Genomic DNA, 21,915 nt, shown 5'->3' on the forward strand with positions numbered 1-21,915 from the left:
CCGGTCTTCTGTGTCGCTCGCGCTGGGAGATGGAGACTGAAGCTGTTCCTATTCGGCCATCTTGCTCCCTGCTGCCATATTGTAACTTTAAACAAGCAGCATCATAAAGTATGTATCCATTTTCAACTTGATTTTTATTCAACAGTATTATTATTACATTTTTAAAGACTCATCCACATTGATATAGCTAGCTCTAGTTCATCCATTCTAATTATATGAACTAGAGTTCGTTAAATGGCATCGTTGCTCTAAATGCCACTTTACTACACAAAGCTGATTATGTTTCTTCCCTACTCATAACAACCCAGCCCTAACCTGCCTTTCTAGTCATCATGAATTACAAGTTCTTGGACCCTTTCCCCCTTGGTCCTCCTGCCTTTCAAAAGATGTGCTACATTATGTTATGAATTGTCTGTGCTTTGACCCCAGTGAGTACAAATAGCTTCATGAACAGCCTCTTTCAGGTAAGAGAGTTTGTTTGAGATGTCAGATTTTGTTTGTTCACCATTATCTTTCCAGCATCTAGGAGAGTGCTTGATTCTTCATAGATGTGCAATAAATATTTGTTGCACAAATGTCTGCATGATTGAGTAGACAGCTGTGGAATTGGGTTTAATGCTGTGATTCCAATGCATGTAATAAGGAATAAAGTTCTTTCCTAAAATACTCACACCACACTCTAGCAACCATTGGCTTCTTGCTAGTTGATTTATTCTCTAAGAATTGCCAAAATAGATTAAAGAGATTGTGTTTGTCAACTCTTTCAGATGGTAGAATCCTTGCGTGCCTCAGATAGGACCACTGAATGTTTGCAAAGAGTTACCACAAGCCCTCACCTGGGGAATTGGTGATTTGAAAGGCCTGGCAGATGTTATGCTCTTTTGCCATCTGTCTCTTGGAAGTAGCTTCGATTTGGCTTTCAGTAGGCCCCAGCAAGGGCATGAATACCAAATTTGGTGAGAAAATGCCAAGTGTGTAGCTCCAGTCAAAGGGAGATGGCTTTTCCCTTATGCTGCTCTTCTCAGCAGCCCAGGCCCATTTGTTCTTGCTCTCTGTGGAAGTGGATGCTCCCTCCTGTAGTAAATGGTTGGAAGGTCCAGGGTGAAATGGAAAGTGGTCCTGTATCATCAGCAGTAGCTTCTTGTGGACTTTGTCAACCTCATTCATTCAACAATTGTTTACTGAACAAGTAATTGACAAGACATTCTAACACCCACAAGTTGTGTTTAATTCACAGGAGGAGACTAAACACTGGTATTTCCGAGGCACTAAATTAATTCTAAAACTGGGAAAGGAAGCACACAGGGCAGAGGAACACTTAGGAGGAGCACCATCCTATTCCAGGGTGTGGTGGTCAGCAAAGGCTTCCTGGGGGAAGTGACCTTATCTGTAAAATGAAATGGGATTAACACCCGTGTTGTAAGGTGGAGCCAATGTAAGGTAATGTCTTTAAGTTTCCTGCTGCTTGCTTAGTAATAGCAGTGATGACCATGTGGTATTGATGGTGATGATGGTGATAGAGAAGAAAAATAAAATGGCTTCACAACCACATAGCCCTGGTTTCAGATCCTAGCTTTTCCTGTCCTTAGCTCTGTGGTCTTGAGCAAATAACTTGGCTTCTCTGTGCCTCATCTATAAAATGGGAATAGTGATATGTACCTCTACTGCAACTGTAATGGTTGCAGAAAATGTTCATAAGGAACCTAACAGTGCCTAGCACCTGGACGGCATTCAATAAGAAGTGAAAATGCAACAGGAGCATGAAGAGAAGGTAGTAGTAGGGGCCATCAGTGGATATGGAGGGAAGAGCTCTGCGTGTAGAGTCTAGGGACCTAGATTCTCATTTGACTATCCCTGAGGAGCGGGGTGCCCTTGGGCACGTCATGTCTGGCATTCTCTGAAGTCTCCCATCAGTGCAGTGAGGCCCATGCATGAATCAGGTAATTTTTAAGTGAGAGGAACACACAACAAGCAACCTAGGATTAAAGACGGTAGAGAGATTACTGTGTGGTGCTATGGCAGGGGAAGGCTTTGTGGAGGAGAAAGCCCTCTGGCTCGATGCTGAAGGCCAAGTAGGTGTTAGACATGGGGACCTAAGGGAAGAGGGCATTCCAGGCAGGGGCATGATTGAGCAAAAGGGGCCAAGTCACGCATTAAGTATGTCAGTCACTTCCCTCATCTCCTCACCTCTGGGGCAGCCTTACTCATAGAGAAGAATGGATAATAGGAAGGTCTTGACTTCAGCTCAGAAGTTTGTTTCTTTGATAGTCAGGACTGGTTCTGGCAAAATTGTCAAGTCATTGAAGTTAATCCGTGTGACCATTCATCTTATAGTGAGCAGCCCACTTTTTGCCTGCACATTGCTGCCAGCTGGGCTAAACAAGCCCCCGACTCCCACCCCACTTTGCAAGCCTACAAAATATGCCCTGTAGAGCAGCTCCTTTTTGATTCTTCTTTCCACCCTCCAAAGCATACCTAGAAGCACAGTATGTCAAAGCCTAGGGAGAGCTTGGAGTTCATTATTTTAAGCCCCCTTATTTTATTGTGAAGGACCATACCCAAGGATAAGCACTTATGGGCAGAAAAGGAACAGAGACAGATCATCGCGATCTCCCAGTTGTGTTCTTTCTTCCACTATGCAGCCTACATTTCTCTCTACCATACATTTTGATTACTTAACCTAGGGCATCAATACCTATGTATTAATCAGGACTCTTGGGATTTTAAACGTCAAACACCTAGAGAAACTTGTTTGACAAGCAGGGAAGTTATTGGCTTGTGTAACTGAAGAGTTTTGTTAGGGCTGAATCCAGGTTTCCAGAAGATGGCAGGTGTTTGCCTCTCCTTCACAAGGCTTAACTTTTCTCAGTGTGGCTTCATTCTCAGGCAAGCTGCCTACACAGTGTCCAAAAGGCCTTAATGGCAACAGGCTTATATCCTACATATAGTGTCCAAAAGGCCTTAATGGCAACAGGCTTATATCCTACCATCTTGGCATCCCAAGAAAAATAGAGAAATGTCTCTGGCATAGGTCCTAGATAGGGCTTTCATTAGTTTGGCTTGAGATGTGCCTATTTTCATTGTGATGGGATTATAGAACTATGATAGTCTTAAACTAGGTCACATACCCACCACTGAAACCAGGACTCAAGGTCGGTCTCACCCAAACCATGGATGAGAGTGGGCAAGAGGAGGTTCCCAAGAGGTTAACAGGTTCTGTTTCCAAAAGAGAGGGAAATGGATGTTAAGCTAGTGTGTGTTCACTCACCCACACATCACCCTCACACAACCCACCACAAGCTGATAACAGTTTAAGGTATTGTATTCCTGATAGCATTAGCCTTTTGTGAAGGACTGTACATGTTTCAGTTGAGTATAACATGGAAATTTGAGGTATCATGGAAAGGCCAGTAAGGGGGTTATATCTAGATTTTGCATTTCAGGGTTTTTTAGGCCCCCTCAAATTATAGCACAAAATAGCTATCTACTTTGTGGCATAGCTTAAGGTACTTTACTTGTAAGTTCTGTCCTGATGATGGCCAGGAACTCAGCCCGAGATGGAAAGGTTTCCATTAGTGAACCACATGTAGACAATTGAAAGTTGATGCGAATTCATTATCCTACCATCTGGGCTTTCCAAATTTGTCTACCTCTTTTTTTTTTTTTTTTTTTTTAAATGCATTACTTATCCTTCTCATGAACGTAACCAATGTCTTATGAGCCCAAGTAGTGAACATCAGATAGGAAATTATAATTCTGTGTATATTCTTTCTCCCATTTTTGTGGCCTTTTTGTGTAGATCTCTTGTGGCTGGAGAAAACTCAGGGTTTGTGTGTTAAGAGTGAAGTGCTTGCATTCCCTCACCCGGATGCAGTGCGGCAATGGGGTACAGTGGGCCCACATTGGAAGGAGGTAAGGGTGGCGGCAGGTAGTTAAAAGGTAGCCCTGTTTACTATGGGTCTAATGCAGTATTTCTGGACTGAATGGGATGGAAGTTTTGCCTAACATCTTTTAGAAATCATTTTTAGGTCCATTTCAATTCCTAATGTTCTTTTATATAATTTCTGACTCATTTGCTTAATGGTTTAATTTGTGTTTAAAAAAGCAACACCAAACCTTCATTATTTACTTTCCGTGATGCTTTAAATACCACAGAATTCAGTAAGGCCATCAGAGAGACAGAGAGGCCAACATTAAACATTAATTTTTATTACTTTGGCAAAGAATTCTTGAGATAATTCAGCACAGAGGAACCAGTACAGGTCTCTGATAGTTGTACCAAGTGCTGATTAGCTCAACCTCACAAAATCTCTTGCCTGTCAACAATTAGTAGAAACATACAGAAATATCTAAATGTCCCAAAGATATTGGGGAGATATTTGGAAAATATCTGAAAACATTTAGAAACATGAGAAGTTTGAAAAACAAAGTTTTCCCACATGTATGAATGAGACTGGGGAAGGGAGTATGGTCTGTTTTCTTCTCACAATTATATCACCCTGGCAGTTATTGGTGGAGAGAAGGTTCTCAGTAAGCATATGATGCATCTATTACTTTATCTTTACCTTGATTTCTCCATACCCAAAGCTTTAAAGGTCATTAGAGCAGATAAAACAGGGTCATTTATTTTACATTGTCATATGTATGGATCTAGCCGCATGTGGTATCTTTCCTTCCTTCCTTCCTTCCTCCCTCTCTCCTCCCTCTCTGGGCATTTCCTCCTTTCCTTCCTCCCTTTTTCTTTCCAGTATTTAATGACTCCTACTTTATGTCATTGTCTCTTATGACTGAGAGATGCATAAGGCTTAGTCTTGCCCTCAAAAAGCTTACAGTTTTTTGAGAGGTTATGCACAAGTAAATGGGCAATTTCAATATAGTATAATAAATATTATGATAGAGGAAGTATGCAGTGCCTTTGGGTCATTTAAGGAGAGCACTTAAACTCAGGGAATCAGGAAAGGCTTGTCAGGGGGAGTGCTATCTAATCTGAGTTTTGAAGGACAGGTCGAGTTAGCCAGAGCTAGTTTTCTATGGCCGAGTGGGCCAGATGGGAGGGGCCTGGACCTGAATTTAATCTCCCTGCTGGGGTAAGGCAGGTATTGGTGGCCTCCCCCAGCTTCAGGTGCTCAGATAGAGTCCAGTCCAGTAGTCATAGCATGGTGGCCAAAGGATTTTGCCTTGGAGTTCATAATCAAAAGATGCCTCCGGGCCCTGGGGAGCAAGAGAGGAGATAGTAGTACTGGAAGTCTGCCAGACCTTAGACCTTAGAAGAGACACTTGTATGAACATGGTCAAGTAAAATTCTAATGTCCAGGGACTGTGACACAGTTCAGCCTGCACAGGGCTTGGGACCTCAGCTTTGTATACACAGTGCAGTCCAGGATCCAGCCGACAGTCCAGTTGTCGCCTATACCTGTAGTCAGTTGCCACATTTTCTAGGAAGCCTCTGTTGAGCGACTCTAGAGGTGTTTCTCCCTTCCCTCTTATTACTAAACCTTACAGAAGCTAAGCTTGCTTCTAAGATATCTTTTAGGTTTCATATTCACAGGATTACAGTGTCTGCATTCCTTAGAAGCTCCTATCATGCTGTGCTAGTCAGGCACTGTGCTAGGCACAGGGAATGTTGAGATGAAAGGAACCCAGTTTGTTCTTTAAACTACCCAGCTTGTGCATTTTTAAAAATTACTATTTTTTTGGAACTCTTAAAATTTTGTTTTGCCCAAAAAACTACCTGACACTTTCCTCTTAGAAATAAGTTTTAGTTATACAATACAGAAATGCAAAGGCCAAAACATTAATGTTTTCCTTCTTCTTCACATTCTAGCTTCTTTCACCAGCATTAACAACTGATAACCTTTTCTTGTGTATCTTTTTAGTCCATTTTCTATGCTTGCATATCCATATATATTTGTATCAGTTGAGATTCCAGTAGGAAACAGACTGTACATTCAAATTAGAATAATTTAGACCAGTGTGGTGGCTTATGCCTGTAATTCCAGCACTTTGGAAGGCCAAGATGGGAGAATCGCTTGAGGCTAGGAGTTTGAGGCTGCAATGAAGTAGCATGGTGCCATTACACTCCAGCCTAGGTGACAGAGCAGGACCTTGGTCTCTAAACAACAACAACAACAAAACCAAATTAGGATAATTGAGGTTTAATTTAATAAAGGGAGTATTTACATGTCGTAGAGAGGATATAGGGAAAGCACAGGGGATTGTGTTTATCAACGCTAAATCTGAAGGGGCACAGAGAGGAAGTGGTCATGGAAACCCGGACACAGAAAGGGTGCTGCAGAAAGGACCCTCTAATGGGCGCTGAGACCTTTGATGGAGAGATGCAGCCAGTTCTTATCAACCACAGGAAAGGGGCTGGGAATAAACGCACTCCTTCCTCTCTGCTTCTAAGCGCCCCCATTGACTGAACCCTATGGGAAGCCAAGGGAACAAGAAAACCTATTGATGTAGTCCATACAGGTCAGCCCCCTTAGCCTGAGAGCTGAGTGGAGAAGGGTGGAGAGTGGATTGGAGGGACAAACAGAAGGTCTCCTGTACAGATACATACATAGCATATAGTTTTAGGAGCTTTTACTTTCTGTGCTTCCTTGTTACAGAAATGAGATTGTGCTATGGTACTATTCTGGGACTTTTTCTTCACACAATTTGTCTTGAAGTCTTTTTGCATTAGTATGTGTGGATCTAATTTAATTATTCTATTCATTGGCTGCTTAGTATTTCATCATACAAGGTATCTGAACTTTTTAAAATTCTTTATATGTAATAGTTTGTATATACAACAGAATATGTACCATCTATGTAAGTTACGAAGCCTAGCAATAAAACAGTCATCTGTAAATTTATCTCTCAACCTAAGATCACTAATACCATTGACCTTAGTCAGTGAAACTATTCGACTTCAGATCATCAGGCAATCAGGCATTAGTTAGAATTACCTAAGGAGCATACATGTGCAGTTCACAATAGGCTTTGGGTTTCTATGAGAATCTAATGCTGCCACTAATCTGAGTGGCAGGAGGCGGAGCTCAGGCGGTAATGCTCACTTCCTGTTGTGCGGCTATATTCCTAACAGGTCATAGACTGGTACCAGTATGCTAGCTGGGGGTTGGGGACCCCTGCTATATGGTCTTCCTGTGTCCCCTCACCCTGCCAATGCTAGTCTGAATTTTTTTGTGTTAATTCTCTTATATTTTTTAAAATTAGTTTTTGCATATTATGAGTATGTTGAAACAATGTATTATATAGTTGCTTTTTTAAAAGCTTTATAAAGTTGCCGTTTTAGTTGTACATAGTCTTTTACAGTTTGCTTTTTTTAAACTGCATTCATATTGCAGCATGCAGCTGTGCTTCATTTATTTTCACAGCTTATAACACTCCATTGTGTGAATATGCCACAACTCACCTCGCCATTCTACTGTTGATGGACTTTTGGGTCATTTCCAGTTTTTGCTGTTTCAAACAGTGCTGCTTATGAACATTTTTGTCCATATCTCTTGGCACATGCATACAAAAGTTGCTCTAGGATATATACCTAGGAGTGGAATTTCTGGGTCACGAGGTTTACACATACTTGGCTTTGCTGTGTAATGTCAAATTGTTTTCAATGAGATTATGCCAATTTACATTCCCATTAGAAGTATATAAGAATTCTGGTTCTTCCTTTTCCTCCTTAGTGCATGGTATTTGCAGAAGTCTTAACTTTTTACCACCAGTACTCTTTTCAGGGATACCAAGCAAAAACTTAATGAGAGTCTGACTCTGTTATCATAATAAATATTTTTCTACTTTTCTCTGTAAAAATGGCCTTTCTTGCCCTATTTTTTTTTTGCCTCATTATTCCATAAGTTTATGTTGTCTACTAATAAATTATATTTAAAAATAGTTAAGACATTAAAACAAGTCTGCCAAATGGACCTTTCAATTCTTTCCAACTCTAAAATAAATGTGATTCTAATAGAAATCCACATGCAAATCATGCTTCATAAAACTGATGGTTAGCATTGGCGCCATATGGAGAAGTTAGCTCACACACAGAAAGAGAAAACCATCAGTTCTCCAAATATTTCTTTTTACAAATTTGACTTTCACAGCAAACCGGATTGTGTGTCCTCTTGAAAGGAATAGTGCTCCATCTTGTTCTCCCTCTCTTTTCTTCGCACAATTTGTCTTGAAGTCTTTCAAGACTTCCTTAGTTTTGTTCTTTCTTTGCTTCTTTTATGTATTCATTCACTGATTAGCTAAAACCTAGTGGAGAAGACAAATGAATTATTACTGTGTGGCCTGCAAATGGGATGATGAAGAATGGACAGATGGCTTCTGGAGTGAGAGAAGGAAACTTGACTTCTGTATTTCTTGAGTTCACTTTAGTTCCTAAGATAAAGTAGGCTCTATTGAGTATTTGCTAAATGAATGAAACAATCAATACTATAAAATGTTTTCAGCTCTTTACTCATTGTAGTGTAGGAAGAGCTACATGGAGTTGAATTTCTATCAACTAGCCCATCTTTTATTACTAGAGTTGGTCTTCTTTGGTAATGTAATACTCAGAGTACCTCATATGATCTCTTTATTGATTCCTTCAGTAGACATTAAATCTCCTATCAATTAATTCTACTTAAAAAGAATACCTTTTGGATTCATTCAAACACTTCATCTTCTTTCCCCATATCTTGGGAAGTGGTGTCAGCTCCTTAAAATGAGCCAGCATGCTTTTTCACCCTTCCGTATAAGTAAGAGCTTGTAATCACCCAGTGTTTCTCTGACCTAGAAAAGCTGAGAAATTCACATAAATGAAAACACAGGGACTTACAAAATTGCTTTCAGCCCTCTCCCATAGAAGCATGTCTGGCACTTGGTAATTAGCTGGATGGAATGTGGGTAATACATGGAGTGCCCTGGTGCTGCTGCTGATGATGATAGGCTTATGTAACTTTGAAATCAGAAAAGTTTCAGTAGGGTAGGGGAGAACTGCTTTTAACAAGCTGCTGGGATTGGCTGAACTTGTGCTGGCCTTGCACTCTTACTATTATAAACTTGATGTCTTTCTCATTTGTAAACTTTATTTGCATGCCAGAGCTCAGCTGAATTTGCCTGGGTTCCTAGTTTCTTTTAATCTTTCGTCCTGACTGGCTTGCATGTAAATCAGCTTGAGACTTTCAGCTGCCCATATATTGCCCTAGTTTGCACTCTATAAAGAGTTCTTTCTTTGTAGGCTCCTGTCCAAAGCATGGCAGTGTGTCTTAAAACTGTACAATATGGTTACTATTAGTAGTAATGAGTTGTTATTGAGTGTCAGTATGAGGTTGGGTAAATGGAGCAACCAAGGCGGCTTAGAACTGAGGGTTTCCCAGCTAACATGCTGTGGGACCCTGGAAAATTTGCCAGGCCCCTCCAGGTCTCCTAGTCCATCCTGCCAGAGATGATGTTTTTCTTTCCTGCTAGGGATGTAATGAATATAACTGAGAACCATGATTCTGAAACAATTAGAATGAAACCTTGTAATTTTATTCAATGAGGTAAGCACCATTTTTGTATCCTTACATCCATAATGCATTTTTAAGTCCTATTCTCATACCCATGAATTAAATTTAATCATTTTTATATTTTTAAATATAGAAATGCAAGAAAACTCAACTGATAAAGAGTGATGATAAGGCAGATAAGCCAAAGAGGAAGGTGTTTAGCCATTTAAGCTACTGCTGAAATACCGAATCTTTTTAATGGTGATATATGAGCTGGAATGTTAACCTTATCCTTTCCTCTCAAGAATATTTATTTGGCAATATCTAAATAACTGAAAATGGTATATTCCTCTTTCATAATTTAGAGAAACAATTTGGCTACTTTTGTTGGCAGAATCTGAAATAGCATTGCCCTTCCAAACACTGTTTAACTTGATTTCACAAGTAAACCATAAAATGCAATTATTTGATAGGTTACCATATCCCATTCCCTTCTTTCATCCCCATAATGCAGGAGGCTGAGTTTGGATTTGCAAACCTTACTGTCTTAGCCTAAGCCCCTACAATTGTTTTTTAAATGGGAATTTGATCATCTTGCCAGATGCATGTTAAGGAAGGAATCCTATAGAGGCAGGGTACTTGGAGCGAAGTTTTCAGGGTGGCCCGCTCTGCCCAGTTGCCTTCTTTGGTCCCAGCAAGATTTGTAGTGTTCATTTCTCTGTTTGAGGCTGGGTTGGGTTCAGGGACCAAGCAACTGAAAAAAGAGACCCTTGGGGTATAAAAGAGGTGACACATAGGCCAAACAACCTATGGTTCCTCTAGCTGATACAGAAGATCCGTCACCAACAACATAGGTTTATGGCTCAGTCCCATGACCTGGGTGGAATATCTGGAGCAGTTCTGGAAATACAGCATCCATTACAATAATCTGAGTGCTTGATTAAAATGTATATTCCTTTAAACACAAACAAACAACAACAACAAAAACATGTAGATTCCTGGGACCCAGGCTCAGATTCTAATTCACTAGATCCGGGGTGGGACCCAGGAGTCCGCACTGATGCAGATGCCACAACAATTCCGATGCTGGTGCTCTAAGAGCCACACTGGGAAAAATTCAGTCTAGTGCCTCTTTGTCATTCTTCCCTTTGGCTCTTTGCCTTTACTTCAGGAAATAACTTTGAATATGACTCTTAATGTCACCTCTTGGAGCTGCATCCAGACCTTCCTATGATGTACGTATAGCTAATCCAGTTGAGCTCTATTTGAGAGGACTCTAGATATATTATTTACTGGAGACCTGACTTTCTAGCAGGCTCCCATTGGACCCCGGTAATGTCCAGTGGCTTGAATGATAGAAAGCTGGTGTCAGCAGCTGGCCTTCCAAACCTATGCAAATCCTCTTTCTTTGGAAAGCCTCTAGCACTTCACTGTAAAAAAACAGATAATCCCAGGCAAGAATTTTAATTAAAAAAACTGAATGACCTGGAAGTAAATTATTAACAATTTGAATATCAGCTAAGATCGGTGGAACAGAACAGACAGCCCTGAGGTGCATCCGTGGATGTGTATACACAATAATTAAGTTTGTTATAAAGATCCTATGTATTATTTTCTCTGTATATCATGGTGGGACCTATGTTCATACAATCCATAGATACAGTTGAAATAATACAAATCATTGATAACTGACTACCATGGGTCAGGCCTTGTTCCACACGATTTCTGCATATCCTGCTAATACTCATAATAACCAGCACTTTAAGTATTATTACTCTTCTCCTTTTATAGTTAAGAAACCGAGGCACAGGGAAGCTAAGTAACGGATATAATGTTGCACAGCAAGAAAGTAGCAGGCTGGCCCTCTTGGTTTATTTAAGTTAAAATGAAATAATTGAGGAAATTAGGAATCTGAAGAAACCTCCATTTTCAAAAGAGTAGAAAAATAGATACCTGAAGGGCATTGTAGTGTCATAACATAGCCTTCTCATAATTTCACAAACATACAAAAAGCTACAACACTTCTCACATACAACATGTGACATACAACATGTGAGAAGTGTTGTAGCTTTTTGCATGTTTGTGAAATTTTTCAAAAATGTGTCTAGGTACAGTAGTTGAAGCTTCTAATGCATATTGGGGTTAATTCCAGGACTCTTATTGTCACTCAGGGTTTGACAATGTAATAGTTATTTGTGTTACTAAACCTTTTAGGCTGGAAGGCTTTGTACATTAATAGATGTTAAAGATCTTACTGCAGAAATTACTGTCATGATTTTGGAAGCCCTAATTTAACCCACGTTGATCATAATATGTCTCTGGCATGGTCAAGAAGTTCTTTTTTCCTGATTCAAGTACTTTAAGAAGCATATTTAAAGGCTGGCTTCAATGTCTCTGGAGTTATACAGCCTTCTGTTAGTCCTGCTACAATTCCTCTTGAGAATTTTTCTTTTTTTAGTGTTATCAAAAACACAGTACAACAATTGATATTGCTTAGTACTGAAACCCGGAGTCCTGTCTGTGATCAAAATATCCTCTGGCCCACCAACCAAGATTCCAAAAGTGGTCTCATTATGGTTCATGCCCAGTTTTGCATCCTACAGCCTTGGGTCAAGAGCTGCAGCCTCCCTCCAAAGTCCCCTCCAGGCAGTTCTGGGAGTTCTGAGGTATCTCTAGTGTGTTCAGTCAATTTGTTCATGACCCCCTGCTTCTGTCATCTTGTTAGTATATCCTGATATAATAAAACATTTGAAAATATAATCAATGCTAGTAAGGAACAGAGTCCTATGCTTTACCATTTCTTTCTGAAGTGTAGTTTTGTTATTAAAAAAAATCTAAAAAAAAGGACTGGTACAAAATTTCCTGTTCTGGAGGTGTGGAGTTTTTCATATGTCAACCAGCTGTAACCTTTTGAAGGTTTAATGAAATCAGCAAATATAATCCACTGTACGAGCGTGGATATGAATCAAGTCTATCATTGTTGAACAAATGGCATTAATTTCCAGTGCACATGTGGATCTGAGTTTTAAAATATTGGTTTGAAAAATGTCAAGCTGCTCATTGTTTTAGAATATTTTTGAAGCTTGCTAGTATACTCTTTTTAAACAGTTGTACTTCTAAAAGGTTACAGTGTTTGCATATTTATTCCTTTCAATCTAAAAAATTCTTCCAGTGGCCTAAGTAGTGGGAAAATACCTCGAATTCCTTTTTTTTTTTTTTTTTGGATTATAGTTCCTAGAGGGTATAAAAAAAAAAACTTCCCTTCACTTTTAGCAGTAGCTGAAGCTACAGGACTCACTTTACACCCCAGCACTTGTCATCATGTCTCCGGGTGAAGTTTTGTTCAGTGTCCCCAGAAGTTGTAGAATTAGACTGCTTAAAGCTCATCGAAAAGCTTGTGTCTCCTATGTCCAGTGTCAGCCCCCTAGGAAGAAAAGACCTCTGGGGGAACTAATGCTTGTGAAGTGCTCTAAGGAACCAGAGATTGGATGATAAGCAGGATGGCCATGGGCCCTGCTCTCCTAGAGATCATGGTTGCTGTTCAGCCAGGGTCAGCGGGGGCAGAGAGCATAGTAGTCTCAAAAGTGGGTATGGGGAGATCCATGAGGATGTTGGGAGCAAATATAAAACTGAGGGTTATCTCATTTTGAATTTCCATTGTTGTGGATGTTTCATAATGCAGATGGCATATTGGTATTATGGTGCATCTTTTACAACAAACTTAATTATTTTATATACACATACACAGATGTGCTTCAGCGCTGTCTGTTGTGTTCCATTGATCTTAGCTGATATCTTTAAGAAGGATTGACAACTGTATTTTAAAAATCTAACCTATCCAATCAGGAAATTGATTTAAACAAAGCACTCCATTCCATACAAGATTTGATTGAGCTGTCTTTTTTTTTTTCCAAGATGAAAGAGTGCCTGGGAGCCTGGTTATGTTTGCACCTATATCCAATTTAGCACCTCTTTCAAGTTAGGTTTGAAGTTGGAAGTGTTACAATATATTTCTGTAAGATAATCTGTTTAATGATATGATGTTTCATTTCTTACTAAAATAAAACCCTTCCCATTAACTTGTTCTCTTGTCCCCATTTTATCATGTATGCCTAGGGCGAAGTCTCCATTAACTGGTTTCTTCTTGCTCCTAAACCATGTCCTCTTTCTTAAGCAAGTTCTCCACACTGTTAGCTTGCTGTCAGGTTCCCCTGTGTTTGCTCTCTGTTCAACACGGGTGATGCTGTGAATTGTAGTCAGCTCAAGTGACTTCCAGGTGACTTGCCTTCAGCAGTGGCCACTCATTTCATGCACTGCGGAATCCCTGGGTCATGCTGACCTGTTGATGATACCAGCATCACAGACTGCACATATCAGGTCCGCTTTCTATGATGCTGGTTTTCCAATTAACTTTGTGAAGAGATATATCCCTGCTTATGTCTCCCTGATTATCCAGCTCCTCTTCCATTTGATTTCATCTTCAGCACTCGTCTGCCAGTTTTTCATAGCAGAAAGACTTTTTTCAAAAATGACTCTTCCCTTTTAGTTCCATTCCATAGGACTTCTATAACAGATACTTGCATTGCTTTCATTTCCAAAGCAAAATAATTTGATAATTAGAAAAATAATTCTAGAAAATAATTGTCATTTTAGTTTGCTATATTGAATATTTCTTGGGACTTCTGAATTTAATATATCACATTTCACTAATTGAAAGAAAATTATTATCAGCAAGATGAATCTGTTTGGTAGTATTTCCTTATTTCTTTGATTTTCTAAATTAACATGCCTATCCATAATTCTGAAAGCCAAATTAAACTAGTATTTTTGGTACCTCAAGATTCCCTAAATGGAGCTTCCTGGGTCACTATGCCACTTAATCTAACCTGTGAAGAAAGACGTCAGCACTCAAACTCATTCTGACCCTGTGGACTTTGCTTCATCTGCTCCCTTTGGCTGTAGATCTCTTTCTCAGAGCTTCATGTGGCCAACTCTTATCAATCAAGTCTCAACTCAAACCTTACTTTCTTGGAAAGGCCTTTTTCTGGCCACTGAGTTCTCTGCCACTATCTGTCATATCACTTGATTTTATTTTTTCATAGCATGTGTCAGTCTCTGGAATTATTTTTTGTTAACTTGTACATTGACAGTCCTCCAATTGGAAACTGAGAAGAACAGAGCCATTGTCTGTCAAGTTAATTGCTGTATCCCCAGTAATAGTATGGTGGCCAGCACACAGTGGTTTGATAAATTCTTGGTGAATGCATGGATACAACATTTGAGAAATACTGCATAAAATATCATTCAACAGTTTCTCTACAATGAGATATATCAGTACAGCATTTTCCAAATATATTTGACTAAGAACATGTATATACGCCATGTGCCAGATAATGCCGTTTTGATCAATGACAGGCCACATGTGTGAAAGTGGTCTCACAAAATTATAATGGAGTAGGCTATATCATCTAGGTTTGTTAAGTACACTCTATGGTGCTTGCACAACAACGAAATTGCCTAAATGACACATTTTTCAAATGTATCCCCATTGTCTCCTCCCATTAGTCTATATGACTGTTGTTATGTCAGTGCCACATTGTTTTGATTACCGTAGCTTTGTAATATATGTTGAAATCAGGAAGTGTGATGTTTCCAGCTTTGCTGTTTTTTCTTATCATTGATTTGGCTATTTGTGGCCTTTTGTGGTTCCATATAAATTTTAGAATTGTGTTTTCTATGCCTGTAAAAACAACAACAACAACAACAACAAAATTGCCATTGGGATTTTGATAGGGATTGTAACCAAGCAGCTTGGCTTCAAAAATGCATTTTAAAACTTTTTTTCTCCTTTCTCTTTTCTCCCTAATCGCAAGATGTAACCTTGAAGCCAACTGCAGAAGCTTTTCCCCTTAACCTTAAAATAAGACTTCATGTCCCTTTCTTTCCCATCATTATCTAACTGGATGCTGGTATCTAATTATGTGCTTACTTAAAGTTCTGGGACTTAATCTTGAGACAGGCAGACCAAACCTGGAAACCCTGCTGCGAAATTTCAGATAACCTCGGGTAGCTAGTCAACAACCTGGCCATTGTTGAGATGATGCCAGCCCATGCTCCAGGTGGACCAAGACCCAATATAGCCACCAAAAAAAAGATACGCAGATCTAGTACTTAGCACAACTCCTGCTTGCCTTCCACATCAAGTCCCCCCCTTTTAAATACTTACCTTCTTCCTAGAAACTCAAAGTGGTTACTTTAGATAGGGAATCTGGCCACTTCCCCATTACTAGTTCTGATTAATAAAGTAACTTTCTTTCTACTGGACCTCTCCCTCGTTAATTGGAGTCTGCAAGCAGTGAGTGGCCAGACCTGTGTTCAGTTATAAGATGACACTGAATCTTTAGGTTGCTTTGGATAGTATGAACATTTTAACAGTATTACTTTTTCCAATTTGTGAACTGCAGCCCATAAGCCATATATTGTGTTTCCATTTGTTTATATTGAGATATTTTCTAATTTCCTTTTTGATTTCTTTTTTGACACATGGCTATTTAAAAGTGTGTTCTTTAATTTCCATATATTTGTAGATTTTTCAGTTTTTCTTTTGCTGTTAATTTCTAGTGTCATTCCATTGTGGTCAGAAAAAAATACTTAGTATGATTTCTATCTTCTTAAGTTGGTTAGGACTTTTTTTGTAACCTAGCAAGTTACCTACCTTGGAGAAAAATTTGGGGCACTTAAGAAGAATGTGTATTCTGCCACTGCTGGGTGAAATGTTCCATATGTATCTGTTAGGTCTGTTGGATCTATAGTATTATTCACGTCCTCTGTTTCCTTACTTATCTTCCATATTGATGTCCTCTCCATTATTGAAAGTGTGGTATTGAATTTCCTACTATTATTGTATTGCTATCTGTTTCTTCCTTCAGTTCTGTCAACGTTTGCTTTACATATCTAAATAATGTTGGATGCATATATATTTATAATTCCTATATCTTCCTGATGGATTGACCTTTTTAATCGTTATGTATGTCCTTTGTCTCTTGTGATAGATTTTGACTCAAAGTATGTTTTGTCTAAGGATAGCCACCTACGCATTCTTTTGGTTACCATTTGCTTAGAATACTTTTTACTAGCCCTTCTCTTTCACCCTGTATGTGTCACTAAGTCTAAAGTGAATTTCATGTGGAGTGCATGTAGTTGGGTATTTTGTAATTGTTTTCCATTCAGTTACTCTATGTCTTTTGATTGGAAATTAATTCATTAAAATGTAGTGTATGATTGGGAAGGGGAGGATTTATTATTGCCATTTCATTAGTTGTTTTGTTTTAGTCCTAGAGTCCTTTTGTCTGTCTTTTCCTTTCTTACTGTCTTCCTTTGTGTTTTCTTGATTTTTTTTTTTTTTTTTTTTTTTTTTTGTATTCATATGCTTTAATTCTTGTGGACATTTTTAGTATTATACCTTTTCATGGGTTTTGGAATTTTGGTTTGCTGACTCATTTTGAGTGGGATGATTTTACATTCACTTTTTGTTACCTTTTTTCCCCTCTCTCTGGGCTTACTCTTGTTTTCCTTGAGGTTTTGTGATCACTTTTGTCTGGTCTGAAAGACTTCCAGTCCAGACCCAGGTTTCATTATGTTCTATCAGCCATCCTTGCCAATGGTGATACTGGGGATATCTATCCCATACTCTGTTACCAAGCTAGCAGGTGGTTTGATTCTGTGCCTGGTTCTGAATCATATCTTTGTCAACTTTTCCCCCACAGGCTCGAATTTTTATAAAACTGTTCCTCTTAGTGTGTCATGTTTTTTGTTGTTGTTGTTGTTGCAGTTTTGTTTTTAGCTTCTTCTTATTAGCCCAACCTCCTTGTTTGGCTTTACAGTTAACCTGGCTTAGGTCTCCTTATCTCCAGTGAGCCAGTTTTAGATTCTCTTATCCTATAGGAGCAGAATGCCCAGCAGTCAGTGCTGGCTTCTAAATCTGGAGGCTTGCAGGTTCCCTAGCTTCAGACTTACTCACTGCTTGTGATTCTAATGCATTTCTAGTACACAGAGATGTTTATCTGGTTCTTGGAGACAAACTGTAACCTTTCTGTGTTTACTTTTATGTTTCATCTCTAATTATCACATGTTTGGAACAGGAGGAGGCTTATAATGGTGTGAATTTGCTGCTTCATGTTGACCAGAAGTCTCACCATTACTTTTGAAGCATTTTAAGCATATTTCTATCCTAATTTCTTGTCCATAGCTCTGTATGATTCTGACCTTTGAAGACTATAATAAAGGTCCATCATTTTTTAATGTACTTATTGTTTATGCTCATCACTGAGAGAAAATACGTTACATTACACAGTAGTCGAGAATAAACTTCTTTAATGGGTGGTTTATGTGACTAAAATTGTAAAGGTCAGGGGAACTAATGGGAAATTTGTTTTAATTATGCATTGATCACAAAACATAATATTGTTTTCTTTAAGGAGCTGAACTAACTGGATTCTGAATCATATTTTATTATGAAACAGAAACAAACTCAGATTGATTTATTGACTCTGCTGTATGCCAGGCCTTGTGAGGAATACATGGGAAGGAAATAAAAAGGTCTCTGCCATTAGAAAGGCCGATGTTTCTCAGCTGAAGGCTGAGGTTGGAGGGTCTCCACTTCCCTTCTCCCCAGTAGAAATCTGTGAGAATCTGAAAGGGGAGGCTTTTTTATTTTCAAACTATGTACCCCATCTCCATTTCCCAGCCCACTACCACCAGGGGAGTGTGTCTCTTGCCTCTCAACTGCTTCAGAACTACTATCAGAGCCACTTTTACCAAGAACATACACCATAGCAATTGGGCATTATGAAAACAATAAAATATGTAAATAAATTCTAAAATGGATTAGGACACTAGATGGATTGAGCATACACTGGATAATAGGCAATGCATTAGGACCTTCCTTGCAATTGCTGTTACATCAACTCTGTGGACAGATGTTAACATCCATTTTTAGATACACAAAAGAGGGAGCACAGAGAACTCAAGCAGCTTGCTGAGGTTCCTAGTAAGTGGCAGAGGTGGACTTCAAATCCCAGCCTGCTTGCCTCTGAAACCCAGGTCTTAATGACTGTGTCGCAATAAGAGGGCCAAAGACAAGGTTAAAATATGTCCTACTGTATTGCTGTTTCCTGAAGGAACTTATGGAGGTTAAAATTCATAAATTGTTATAGAGTTAAAACAGATGAAATAATGCTTCTTGGACACACCATTTAGTTTTTTCTTTCATCTTTAAGCAATGCCGCACTAAAATTTGTCTGTAATGCCATAAAAAAACTGATATTTGGGCCGGGCGCAGTGGCTCAAGCCTGTAATCCCAGCACTTTGGGAGGCCGAGACGGGCGGATCATGAGGTCAGGAGATCGAGACCATCCTGGCTAACACGGTGAAACCCCGTCTCTACTAAAAACAAATACAAAAAACTAGCCGGGCGAGATGGTGGGCACCTGTAGTCCCAGCTACTTGGGAGGCTGAGGCAGGAGAATGGCGTAAACCCAGGAGGCGGAGCTTGCAGTGAGCTGAGATCCCGCCACTGCACTCCAGCCTGGGCCACAGAGCGAGACTCCATCTCAAAAAAAAAACAAAACAAAACTGATATTTGCCTTTTCTTCTCCATTCCCCATGCTTGTCAGTCGTTACAGAGATTATGCTCAAATGTGATATAAAGAGATGCTTTTAGTCCCCAGCGTAAGCTTCATTTCTATGTGAAATATGGCAGACTTTTGATGCTTTCTCTAAGTATGTTCTCCCTGCATTCAAGGCCCTTTTAGGGAGAGAGCCAGTCTATGGCCAGTCTTACAAACTCTGTAAATGCAATTGACAGTGGAATCATTCTTAAATTCGCTATCACCAGGTCAAAACTAACCCCTGGTGCATTTTGGGAAGCTTCAGTTCAAACACCTGAATTCATTTTCACCCAGCGCTACCTGGTTACCTTGTAACTCCAGAGTTATTTAGAGAGGTTTTGTATATGATTGCTTAAGCTACAGCTTCTTCCCCCTTTGCAACCTATTATTGAAATAAAAATGTAACTTAGCTATTTCACAGGCATATGGATGTTTTTAAGTGGAATAAGTTCATGCTGTTTTAAATTAGGTTCACCAAACAACATTTCTAGAATATTTTCACCTTTCTAAATAAAGTGTTTTTGATTGATACTCCCTCTAATTCAAACTGGCAGTGCATAGTACCCTAAACCAGGGCCTGCATAAGCAGTCTGTATAAAACATGCTTATGCTTTTCAGCTTCCCAAGTGAATCTTTCCTAGAGAGAATTGTTTTTTATTGAATGTTTGAGGTCATCTTACAATAATTATGACACAATCAGTAATGGCAACAATTTAAAGAGTTTACACTGTGTGCCAGGAATATGATAGTGGTAAACATGTCATCTCATTTATTTCTCACAACACACTTTTTAAGGGTAGGTTTGTATTATTATTCCCGCTTTACAGATAGGGAAACAAAGGTTAGAGAGATTAAGTAACTTGCTCATGTCAAGGAGGTAGGGAGAAATTATTGAAAGCACTCGTTATGCCATGTGTGCAAGCAAAAACTGGCAGATTAATTTTTAGCATACTCAAATAAAAGGTCATGCATTAGAGAAAAGCAGTCAAAATAGGTTCTGCCCCATCTTTAGTGAGGCAGACAGAGGGATATGACTGAAATGACCCTCGGCTCTGGGTCAAAAGCTCTGGCTTCTATTTTCAGGCCCTGCCACTTGGGCAAATATTCCTTCTCTGTGGAAAAGTAGAATGTTGGCCACAACCTCCTAAAGTCATTCTAGCTTTGATAGGGTGTGATTGTAGGAGCCTGCAAAGGTATCTAGAGTCATTGTAGGTTTCCTAATGTATGTAGCTCTATGCAATTAAAAAGATTAAGTAAATCTTAGGAACTGTCAAGAAGGTTCTTACAGTTTATATATAACATACAAAAAAAATTATAGGATATATCATAGTTTTGGTTGCTACATCTCCAAAATCTAGTGAAATTCAAGGAAGTTTCAGAAGGAACCACCAAAATGGTGTGATGAGACTATTATAAGGGCTATAGCAATCTTCAGCCTGCAAATAGAAAAAAAAAAGTCTTATTTAGAAATGTCTACAAAATTATGATTGTTATGTATTTCATACTTGAGAAAGTAATTTTAGCTCGGATAAAATGAAGTACTGTTTTACACAGTGGATGATAATTTTGTGGAACTTTCCATCTGTAGAATCAAAAAGTAAAAAATAAATGTAGTCAAATGTAGAAATAACAGTCCATCATAGACTATCAAAGGACACTATAAAGTATGGAGTTCTCCCCTAAAAGTTGGTATTGCCAGGGATCATAGTTATTATGCCCTTCTACTGTATGTCCCAGGGTTCCAATGGAAGTTATCAATACAGCATAGCTCCAATTCAGGAAGGCAAATTTTAAGTTATAAAAGGTTCTGTTTAGGATGGCAGATTTCCTTAATCATTAATTTTACTAGTAGTATAATATAATGTTAAATTTTTGTTTTGGTTCCAGTTGAAGAGCAGCATGATGATAGGAATTTTTACTAGAAAAAAAAATACTAATATCACAGGAAAACATTAAGAGTTTCTTCTCTCTGAATAGTGGTCACGATGAGCCCACCCTTCCTTTAAGAATCATAGAGGTTGACAGTGTGTTTGGAGATGATCTATCTCATGGCCCCCTCAGGGCAGGTGTCCATTCTTTACCTGGCAGGTGTTCCTTGCACCTCTGTTTGAACAATGCCAATATTTGGCAGCTTATCCTCTGGGGAGTACTGTTCCCTTGTGGGACTGCTCAGGTTTATTCTTTACTGAGCTCAAATCTATGTGCATATGCTGTCTTCTCACTGGCCTGATTATACCTTCAGGGCAAGTCTACTCTTCTTGCAGATGAAGCATCTAACCCCTTACAGTCTTCTCTTCTCCAGTGTAACATATTCCGCTGCTTTTCAAGCAATGCACTTCTAGACACTGGAAAATCCTGACAGCTCTTTTCTGACCACCGTCTCTTTCCAAACTCTTTCCTCAAGGGTCCTGGAAGGAAACAAAAGGGAGTGAAAAAGCATTTGATTTATTTAGAGTAAAAAGCGAGTATTACTTCACATAATCAACAGCTTTATTTTATTTTTATCAATGAACCTTAAAATCTTTAAAAACATTTTCCCATGACTGAGATACTGTTAGCTCAATATGCTTGTGGCCACCACCTGAGTTTCCTGATTGTTGCCAGACAGACTGCTATCAACTCACCCTCTCAAAGTGCAGTGTGCACTTCAGATTTATCCCTACTGAATTCTCTTGTCAGTTTTAAGCTACTATTTCTGCTTCAGGATATTTTACAATCTTGATTATTTGGTCCAACATATGAATGATTCATCTTATGTTTTTATCATCTTA

General features: G+C 39.1%; 1 protein-coding gene and 1 long non-coding RNA gene across 2 annotated transcripts in view; one reads left to right on the top strand and one right to left on the bottom strand.

The window, feature by feature from the left end:
• Nucleotides 1-21,915, top strand: part of CPQ (carboxypeptidase Q) — a 519,617-nt gene that overhangs the window by 299,744 nt on the left and 197,958 nt on the right. The window lies entirely within an intron of this gene.
• Nucleotides 19,804-21,915, bottom strand: part of LOC111520889 — a 508,845-nt gene continuing 506,733 nt past the window's right edge. Inside the window, exon 3 of the long non-coding RNA XR_002724789.1 lies at nucleotides 19,804-21,552. This is a non-coding gene — a long non-coding RNA (uncharacterized LOC111520889). The remainder of the gene's footprint in view (nucleotides 21,553-21,915) is intronic.

Source organism: Piliocolobus tephrosceles, chromosome 7 (genome assembly GCF_002776525.5).
Source record: "Piliocolobus tephrosceles isolate RC106 chromosome 7, ASM277652v3, whole genome shotgun sequence".
Taxonomy (NCBI): Eukaryota; Metazoa; Chordata; class Mammalia; order Primates; family Cercopithecidae; genus Piliocolobus; species Piliocolobus tephrosceles.